The 8,578-nt window shown below is 41.1% G+C and overlaps 2 long non-coding RNA genes across 2 annotated transcripts; both read left to right on the forward strand.

Annotated features, from left to right (window-relative positions):
• The first annotated feature begins 1,231 nt into the window (after positions 1–1,231).
• Positions 1,232–4,201, forward strand: LOC139071671 (uncharacterized). Its single transcript, XR_011521500.1, has 2 exons — positions 1,232–1,560; positions 3,028–4,201. It is a non-coding gene; the product is annotated as an uncharacterized lncRNA (long non-coding RNA).
• Positions 4,202–4,975: 774 nt separating this feature from the next.
• On the forward strand, positions 4,976–7,934 carry LOC139071670 (uncharacterized). Its single transcript, XR_011521499.1, has 3 exons — positions 4,976–5,354; positions 5,443–5,911; positions 6,041–7,934. It is a non-coding gene; the product is annotated as an uncharacterized lncRNA (long non-coding RNA).
• The last annotated feature ends 644 nt before the right edge of the window (positions 7,935–8,578 follow it).

Genomic DNA, 8,578 nt, shown 5'->3' on the forward strand with positions numbered 1-8,578 from the left:
AACTGCGGGACAAGTGTGGCTGTTTAACGTCCTCATTATAATCCAAAAGGGTTCAGATGAAGGCAACTGGGCTTCCTTGGTTTCTTGAAGACGTTTCACTTCTCATCCGAGGAGTTTTGCCAGTTCTAACTGGAATATGGGAGCGTTCAGCTTATAAGCTGTAGCTGTCTATTGTTATTTAATGAGCAGAAACTACTCTGGGTAGCGCTCCTCTCTACCCCTTGATGAATTGTTGGCCTCTATTGAGAGGGAGTTGTTGTGTTGATCAGATGCAGGAAGGTGTGACCTAGACTGAAACTGCTTAGGGATGAGATGTAAAGCTACATTGAAAATGTAGCAAAGTACAATTCTTTTAAAACATGTACTCAAGTAAAAGTAAAACTACAGATTTTAAAACGACTTAAAAAGAATAAATGCACAAAAAGCTACTCAATTACGATAACACTAGATGTAATTTGTTACTTTCCACCTCTACGCTGTTGAGGAAGATGCACATTCATCCATTTTCTAAATAAGAGACTTCAGTACCTCTGTCTCCTCTTGCCTCAAAGAAAAACCCAAGTCTAAGTAGTCCACATTTGATGCCAAAGCCCTTTCATGCTCCGTCGGATCATGCCGCCCACTAAATTGATAGAGCTCTGTGATGGGCTCGCCACTAGACAGGCCAAGGTTGTGAAGGTTCCAATGGAGCATGGCTATAGCGATACGCAGAGCAAAATCATTTTGCTTCTGCTACTGTCCATCTAGATCTCTAGGCTAGCATCTCAGCTATTTGTTGGACTATAATAAACCACTGTTAATGACAAAATGTCCTTCTGTCTCTTGTTTTAGTCCTGCACATAGGTGGAGATCCTGGGGGGATAAGGGGGAGACCCCTGTCCCTGCAGGATCTCCGTCTATGTGCATAAAGTTTTTCCCCCATAACATTATTGAGCATAAAAACATACTTATTAATAATATCCCAGACAGCAAAGGATTCCGGCGCAGATCTGCCTTCAACCGCCTCAGGTCCGCGTGATCCGCCAACGGGTTCGCCCCTCCTCCCAAATTGAATCCTGACTCGTCACAAAGCTGCCGCAGATCCGCACGTCGGACACGGATTTCTCACCTCCGCCCTTCAAATTCAAATTCAAAAATACTTTATTAATCCCAGAGGGAAATTGATTGCGGTAGTAGTTCAGAATAATAATAATAATCAAGTCATCAAAGAGTTATTGTATATTACAATGGCTGTTTGCAGGAAGGATCTCCAGTAGCGGTCAGTGTTGCAGCGAAACTGAAGAAGCCTCTGACTGAACACAGTCTTCCGTTGTCAGACAGTCTTGTGAAGTGAATGCTTAGGGTTGTCCATTATCTCCTCCAGTGGTTCCACAGTTGTCCCCAGAACAGAACCAGCCTGACAGTCCTCAGTTCCGCCCCTGCTCCGCCTATAGGTCCCCCCCACCTCCGGCCCCACTCCCAACAAAATCTGGACCCACAGCGGAGCTTGCGTGGATATAGGTCGTGCTTCGTCGTTGTTGTTTTCCCATTGGATCCCAGTGACAGAACCCATCTTGTACAGTGAGTAGTTGCTAAAACTCTTCAAATGTACTTTGTTTCTGCAGATGAAATGTATCAACATACTGTAGAGCAGTTTATATTCTTATTTAGCAATGTTATCTCTGGCTTGTTGATAAAGACCTCGTGGCCCAGTTAAGCCTGCTAGCTAGTGAAGCCTGCAATGTAACTCACATTCAGTCCAAACTACAGTTCACCAAAGATTTTACATTATCTAAAAAAATCCAGCATAATATTAACTAGATAACTGTCTGAGAAGTATCCCCCATTGTAGGGTGTATCCAGCATGATAAAGACGACGCGTGGCCCAGCGACGTTAGCTACCGAGCTAGCTCAAATGTAGCTTAGCCCTAGCCAATTGTTCGGTTTAACACATTATAGAATATGTTTTACATAGTTTAAAGCACCCCTCATGGTAATAACTCCAAAAAAGTTTCTGGGATGTATCACGTTACATAAATGTGTGGGCCTTTTGTTTAAAATATCGGCGTACATGTAAACAATGGAAACCATGCCAAAGAATACTAACGTTGTCCTCCGATTTTCATGCAAAGATAAACTAATAATAATAATACATTTTATTTATAATGCGCTTTGCATTACAGAAGTAATCTCAAAGTGCTAAACTGTATAATGGATGCATTTTTGTTGCATTGTAATATGTTTGCGTTTGTAGCTTTACCAGTTTTAGAAAGGCCTATGGTCAAAGTTAATGCGGTGGTTGGATAACTTTCATACGTCAAAGGAAGATGGGAGTTAAGGACAGTAGGCAACACTAGGCCGCAGTTCCATTGAAAGGGGTCAGGGGGTGAGGGGTGGTTTCGGCTTGAGTGGGGGTGAGGTATTGTTCTGGGAGTTCAGTTTCAAAATGGCTGCACTTCTCATAAACAAGAGTCCTAGTGGAAACATCTTTATTGTATGCGGCACAGGCACACTTGTAAAAGAGTGTTTAAGTCAATTTTACAGACTTTACCTCCCAACAATAGAACAATGTTAAATGCATTCATTATCAAATATGAAATTGTGAATACTTGAATACAATTAAAGCTCAAGCATCCAGAACATATTTTTCATAACTTTGTTAGGTGTGTGTGTGTTATATATGTGTGTGTGTGTGTGTGTGTGTGTATATATATATATATATATATACACACATACATATATATATATATATATATATATATATATATATATATATATATATATATATACATACATACATATATATATATACATACATACATACATACATACATATATATATATATATGTATGTATAAATATATATAAATGTATATGTATGTGTGTGTGTACACACACACAATGTTAATATTATTTTCACTGTAAAAACAATTATGTTGAATTACATAACTTTTGAAATGTGGTAGCATAAGCTTTTTGTTATGTTGAGTATAGACTTTACCACACAATGTTTTTGAGATCTGCATTTGTGTTTTTTATTCCCTGTAGATGAATCGAAAAACTGGACCAGTAAGCAAATCCACTTTAAGACGGAGGAACCGCATAGATTTGGCAAAACGATTCACACAGTGCAGGGAACACACAGCAGAGTTGAAAGCCTTCCTGTCACACAATGACCCCCAACCTGACTGTGGTAACTTTCTTGAAGGTTCAAGTTGCTCTTCAAATTCAGGTTCTGCTACCCCAGAACCTGTGGTGTTTGTTGCTGAAGATAGCATGGAAGTACATGGAGACCTATCAGAGACAGTTGTGGTTGTCGACTACGATGGGTTTGGTCAGTCATCTAATTCGGAACATTCTGATGAGGAAGTTTTTGAACCATTTTCACTAGCTGAGAGCATTGCAAACTGGAGTGTACACTTCAGCATTTCTTTGGTTGCTTTGACAGCACTTCTGGCCATACTTCGGAAAAGTCATCCTGAGCTTCCCAAGGATGGACGGACACTGCTTACAGTTTTTTTTTCGATTGCTAAAACTCAAAAAGCAAAAATGAGGCACAATTTTCACAACCTCTACTTCTGTTCCTAATCGCTTGACTCAATTTATCACTACTTAAGATTTCCTTATCATATTAGAACTCTGATTTTCCTCCTGTACACTCTGATGTCAATTTCACATTACCTTGCTGTCAAAACACAGCACACAATTTTCAGGTTTACACACATCTCACATAAATTCTCAAAGCTTCAATCAATAACACACAAATATTCAAATCTCTGAACTTTCATGTCTGGTGAGCAATTTGCAATCAGGGACTGCAGCATAAACGTAAGTTTCCATAAGGCTACCCAGGTGTATGAGTGGTTTCAGGACCACCCACGGTTTTCCATTTTATACCTTCCAACTTATTCCCCCTTCCTCAATCCCAGTGAGGAGTTTTTCTCAGCCTGGAGGTGGAAGGTGTACGGAAGGAATCCACAAAGCCAGGTCCCACTGCTTAAAGCCATGGAGGAGGCTTGTAGAGATGTGGCCTTTGAGGCCTGTCAGGGCTTCATGAGGCACTCGAGGCGATATTTCCAGTGCTGTTCGGACCAGGAGGACATCGCCTGTGATGTTGATGAGGCCCTCTGGCCAGACAGAGACCAGCGGCATGATGCCCCATATTATGCTTGAATGGGAGAGAGGGTGCGGGTGGTTAAAAATAAAATGTTTTGTCTCAAAATGTATGTGTGTGTGTGTGTGTGGGCGGGGGGGGGGGGGGGGGGGGACTGTAAAAATAAAATGTTTTGTCTCAAAATGTGTGTGATGTCTAATGTTTGTCTCAGAGAAAAGTGGGCACTGTCATACATTCAGTGTGTAATTCATTGTGTTCCATTTAGACAATTGTGTTTTCAGTTTTGCTCTTCAGTGTTCTTTCCATGCTTGGTAGTGTTCACCCAAAGGCTACTTGTGTTTAAGCAATGAATGGTATGTGTGTGTCATGTGAAAATGTGGCTGTGTTTACCAAATTAAAACACGTGTTCCATTTTGGGAACATGTTACGATATGTGATGGCAGGGTTTTGTTGCAAAGGGAAGCCACGGTTTAGGAATTTGTGTGTTATGTTTGGGGTTTTGTGTGTGCAGTTTTGGAAGAAACGTACAGTTTTGAAAAACGTGTTTTAGCAATCAAAAAAAAAAAACTGTAAGACTGGAACCAAATACCCCATTATGGTAAGGGCGGGTGGACAGTACCACTATTTTGGTATTCTGTCCTCATTCAAAAGAACACTAAGTGGACAACCACATCAGATTTGCAGACAGAAGAGGAAGATGATGATGATTGACCCAAACGACAGCCAAAGGCATTGTAAGCTATTTTGATTCTGTAAAATTCAATTTTACACATTCAACTCTGAAAAAACTGAAGAAAGCTGTTACCTTTGGCACAATGACAAAAGCTTATGCCAATGACTAACAACTGTTTCTTTTGTTGTTTCTCCTTTAAAATGACTGGTCATCGGTTGGGTGACACAGATGACAGCGAAGAAAAAAATCATCCTCCCAAGAAATTCAGGGGTCGACCAAAACCCTCACAAAAGTCTGTGGCTCCTTCTGTCCCACCACCACCCAGCCCTATGACTCTGTACGCCTAACTAACTTCACCAGTGTTTTTGGACGGTGAACGTCCAATTGCTTCTTCTGTCACACCACTGCCCAACTCTATGCCACGTTGCGGCAAAGCTCTGTTCCCCTCAACAACTCCATTGTTGCCGATAGACGGTAGATGTCCTTCTGAACCAACCCAGGCAATCAGTCAGAGGCCAACACCCATCTCGAGCAACTTCAATGAAGTGCAACCAGCCACCGACCGAGAAATGATGACAGACCTTTGGGGTGAGTTCAGAGTCATTTTTTTAATTAAAAAATGTTTAGTTAGGGATTCCTGTGAATGACTTTAATTTTCTGAAATTCTTCCCAACAGCCAGACAACTGAGTCTGTTCCAAATGATAGTCACTGAAAAGCGACATGAAGCAGGGTTTTGTGATGCTCTATAGCTTGCTGAGCAAGGAAAACACACCTGCCCCTGAAACTGAAACGCAGATCCCTGTCCAGTTTCCACTGAGTACGATGGAGGAAGTTGACAGTTTTGAGTGCTGGCTCAAAGATCCAGCAAATGTTCATTTGAAACAGAGATTGGTGAGCTTTCTCTTCCACATAACTAATTTGTTGTTCTTTTCTTAGTACATACAAGATGGTGATACTCTTTTCCATTGTATTCTTTTTTAGACTTCCTGTCTGGCTGTGATCGGGGACCATGACATCAAACGTGTAACATGGAATGTCCTGGCCCACCACATATTCCATGATGATGTCAGAAAGCGGATAAACTGGAAAGGTGTCAATGGGAAGAAGCTGTTCAGCCAGATGACAACAAAGAGCTTGCTCCTGTGTGAGTATAGATTTAAATTTTTGAGAACAGACTAGATAAATTAGACTTTGGCAGGGAATAGTTGGCAAAAACCAGACAGAGCCGGGTGTCCTATGTTAGAGTCGTAAAAATAATCCGTTTTGTTTGCAGGTTCTGTACGAAGAAATCCAGTTGGCCATGCTTGCACAGAAACTGCGATCCGCTGGTTCAACTTGGCTGCAGATAGAGGCGTCGCAAGAAGACGTCCTGAGTTGCAAGAGGCTCAACCAGCTGACGACAATGCATCATTTTAGGAACTTAATTAGAGCTCTCATTTTAAAATCATCCATGCAAAATCATCTCTGCTTCCAGGAAACCACAACCAAAGAACTGTTTACAATCCTGAGAGTAATCTATGTACTGGACTCTCGTCTAACTATGAGCAAAACTTGCACATTGGAATTTAGGGTTGGGCATCGAGAATCGAGCATCGATTAGAACCAGTTCCAGCTGTTCATTTTTCCCGGAATTGCTCAACATTTTTTTATTTCGATTCTTAGTTTCAATTCCTGGTGGGCCGACGGAAGAGGAATCCGCGGCCGATCTCCATGAAAAATAAACGTGATCTGCAAATTGTGATCAAGGCTTTTCAGAGCTGATCACATCAGCTGTCTGTGTGCAGCACCGAGTCCCCCCTCCCTGCCCCCACCCCGCACGCAGCGGCCAAATATAAACAAACGCGTCTGCCGAACTTTTACTCCGTAATGTAAACTTTAACTCCTGCAGCTTAGAGGAAACTTGTTAAATACGTCAACACGGTGGATTTAATAGAAGCTTTAAAGAACAAACTCTGGACGGTGTGAGGTGAGTTTGTCTCACTGCAGAAATAAAAACACACACGGAGCGTCAGCAGTCAGACACGTAAGCGTCAGAAGGCTGAACAATAACCTGTATTAAAGTCATCATGCTAGAGCAGCTTCTCTGTGGTGGACCACACCAGCTTCTGCCACAATAAATAATTATAATAATAATAAATGACATTTTTAATTTCCTTTCTGAACTATTTCTGTTGAGAGTTTTAATGTTTAAAATCTGTTAGATTGTTACTGACAGCAGCTACATTTAAGTTTCACGTTCTGTTCTGACTGAAGCTGCTGCAGCATGGAGGTGTAGTTCTCAGTCATCCTGGACATGATCATCCTGAGAGTTTTAGCTGAAAGCAGCTGGACGTTTCTGGATATGTTGGAGACATTTAGCCTCTCATCCCAGAGGATTCTTCCAGACTTTGGTTGTGGTCAGAAACAAACACACTGGTTGTGCTGCAAGTCTTTTTCTTTTTTTCTCCAAAACATGTTTTTGTCTAAATTAAGGTGATGTTGTTGTTCATAGAATTAAAATTCATGTTGAAGTTAAGATTATTTCATCAAGTAGGACCTGCGGTTAGCTGGCTCATGTAAAGCATGTCATGTCTTCAAAGAATCGAAATGAGGAATTGGAATCAGAATCGTTCAAAATCAAACGATGCCCAACCCTACTGCTATTGTGTTTGCACACTGGATCGAGTAATAATCCTGCTGATATCTCGGCTTTACGCAACTGCCGTAAGGTTCATGTCTTGATTTGCTCATTTACTCAGTATATGGAACTATGTTGTATTCACTCCTGCTGCTGCTATTATTTGCAATTGTTTCTACCTCTTTTGCACGCTGAATGTTCCGGTTGTAATTTTTAACCATAGCCAAAAAATGGCTATGGTCAAATCAGGTATGCGAGCATGACACGGGATAACGATGTAAAAATTTGTAACTGTTAGGATCCCATCAGTTTTGACTTTGGTTTCCCTAATTGTTTTCTGTTGAAGTATTAGTTTTTTTTCCCTTCCACATAGTTTTCTCCCCTGTTTATAATTATATTATCATTCATTCATTCAGTTGTATTTTTTTGTTTTGTTTGTTTTAATGGAAATTGCATTGACATGTACCTACATGTGAATACATGTTTGAATCTTGAATAGTTTGGTGTTATTTTTCCCAGACGGTAACTTATGTACTAATTTTTTTTTTCCAAATGTGCTACTTATCATGCTGGTGCTGCGGTAACCGTATTTCCCCCATGGCTAGTAATGGGTATTATATTTTAATGATATTGCATTTCCAGTAAAAATTTATATATATGGCTACAAATAGGTGGCCTGGGGGGTGGGGGTGAAGAGAAATGATCTACATCAATGACGGACCCAGTCTGGATGTGAAACAAATCCGCTCAGGACTAGACTGGATCTGACTACATCCGGCACGGATCCGGTCCGGACCCTATCTGGATCCATGACCTGGATCCGTTCCGGACTCCACACAGCGCTTAAAGTGACCCCGCTGCGGAACTGTTTTGCTGATCCATTCCGGAGGCTATGATAGGTCCGCCGCGGATCCGTCCTGGTGTCCGTTTGCTGTAGGGGATATTATATTCCAATGAGTTGTTTAACTTTCTTTTGTTTTCTTTTAGTAGGTTCCATTCTTAAGAATTGTTTGTGTGTGTGTGTGTGTGTGCATGAATGGGTGTGTGAGTCTACTTTGTATGTACAGCATTGTGGGGACATTTTTTTATGTTTAACCTGTAATGTGAGGACATTAGAAATGTGGACACTTGGCTGGTCCCCACAGTGAAAATAACTAATACTTGGTTAGAGGAGTATCGTGAATTAACTTTTAT

Source organism: Nothobranchius furzeri, chromosome 9 (assembly GCF_043380555.1).
Source record: "Nothobranchius furzeri strain GRZ-AD chromosome 9, NfurGRZ-RIMD1, whole genome shotgun sequence".
In the NCBI taxonomy this organism is placed as follows: domain Eukaryota; kingdom Metazoa; phylum Chordata; class Actinopteri; order Cyprinodontiformes; family Nothobranchiidae; genus Nothobranchius; species Nothobranchius furzeri.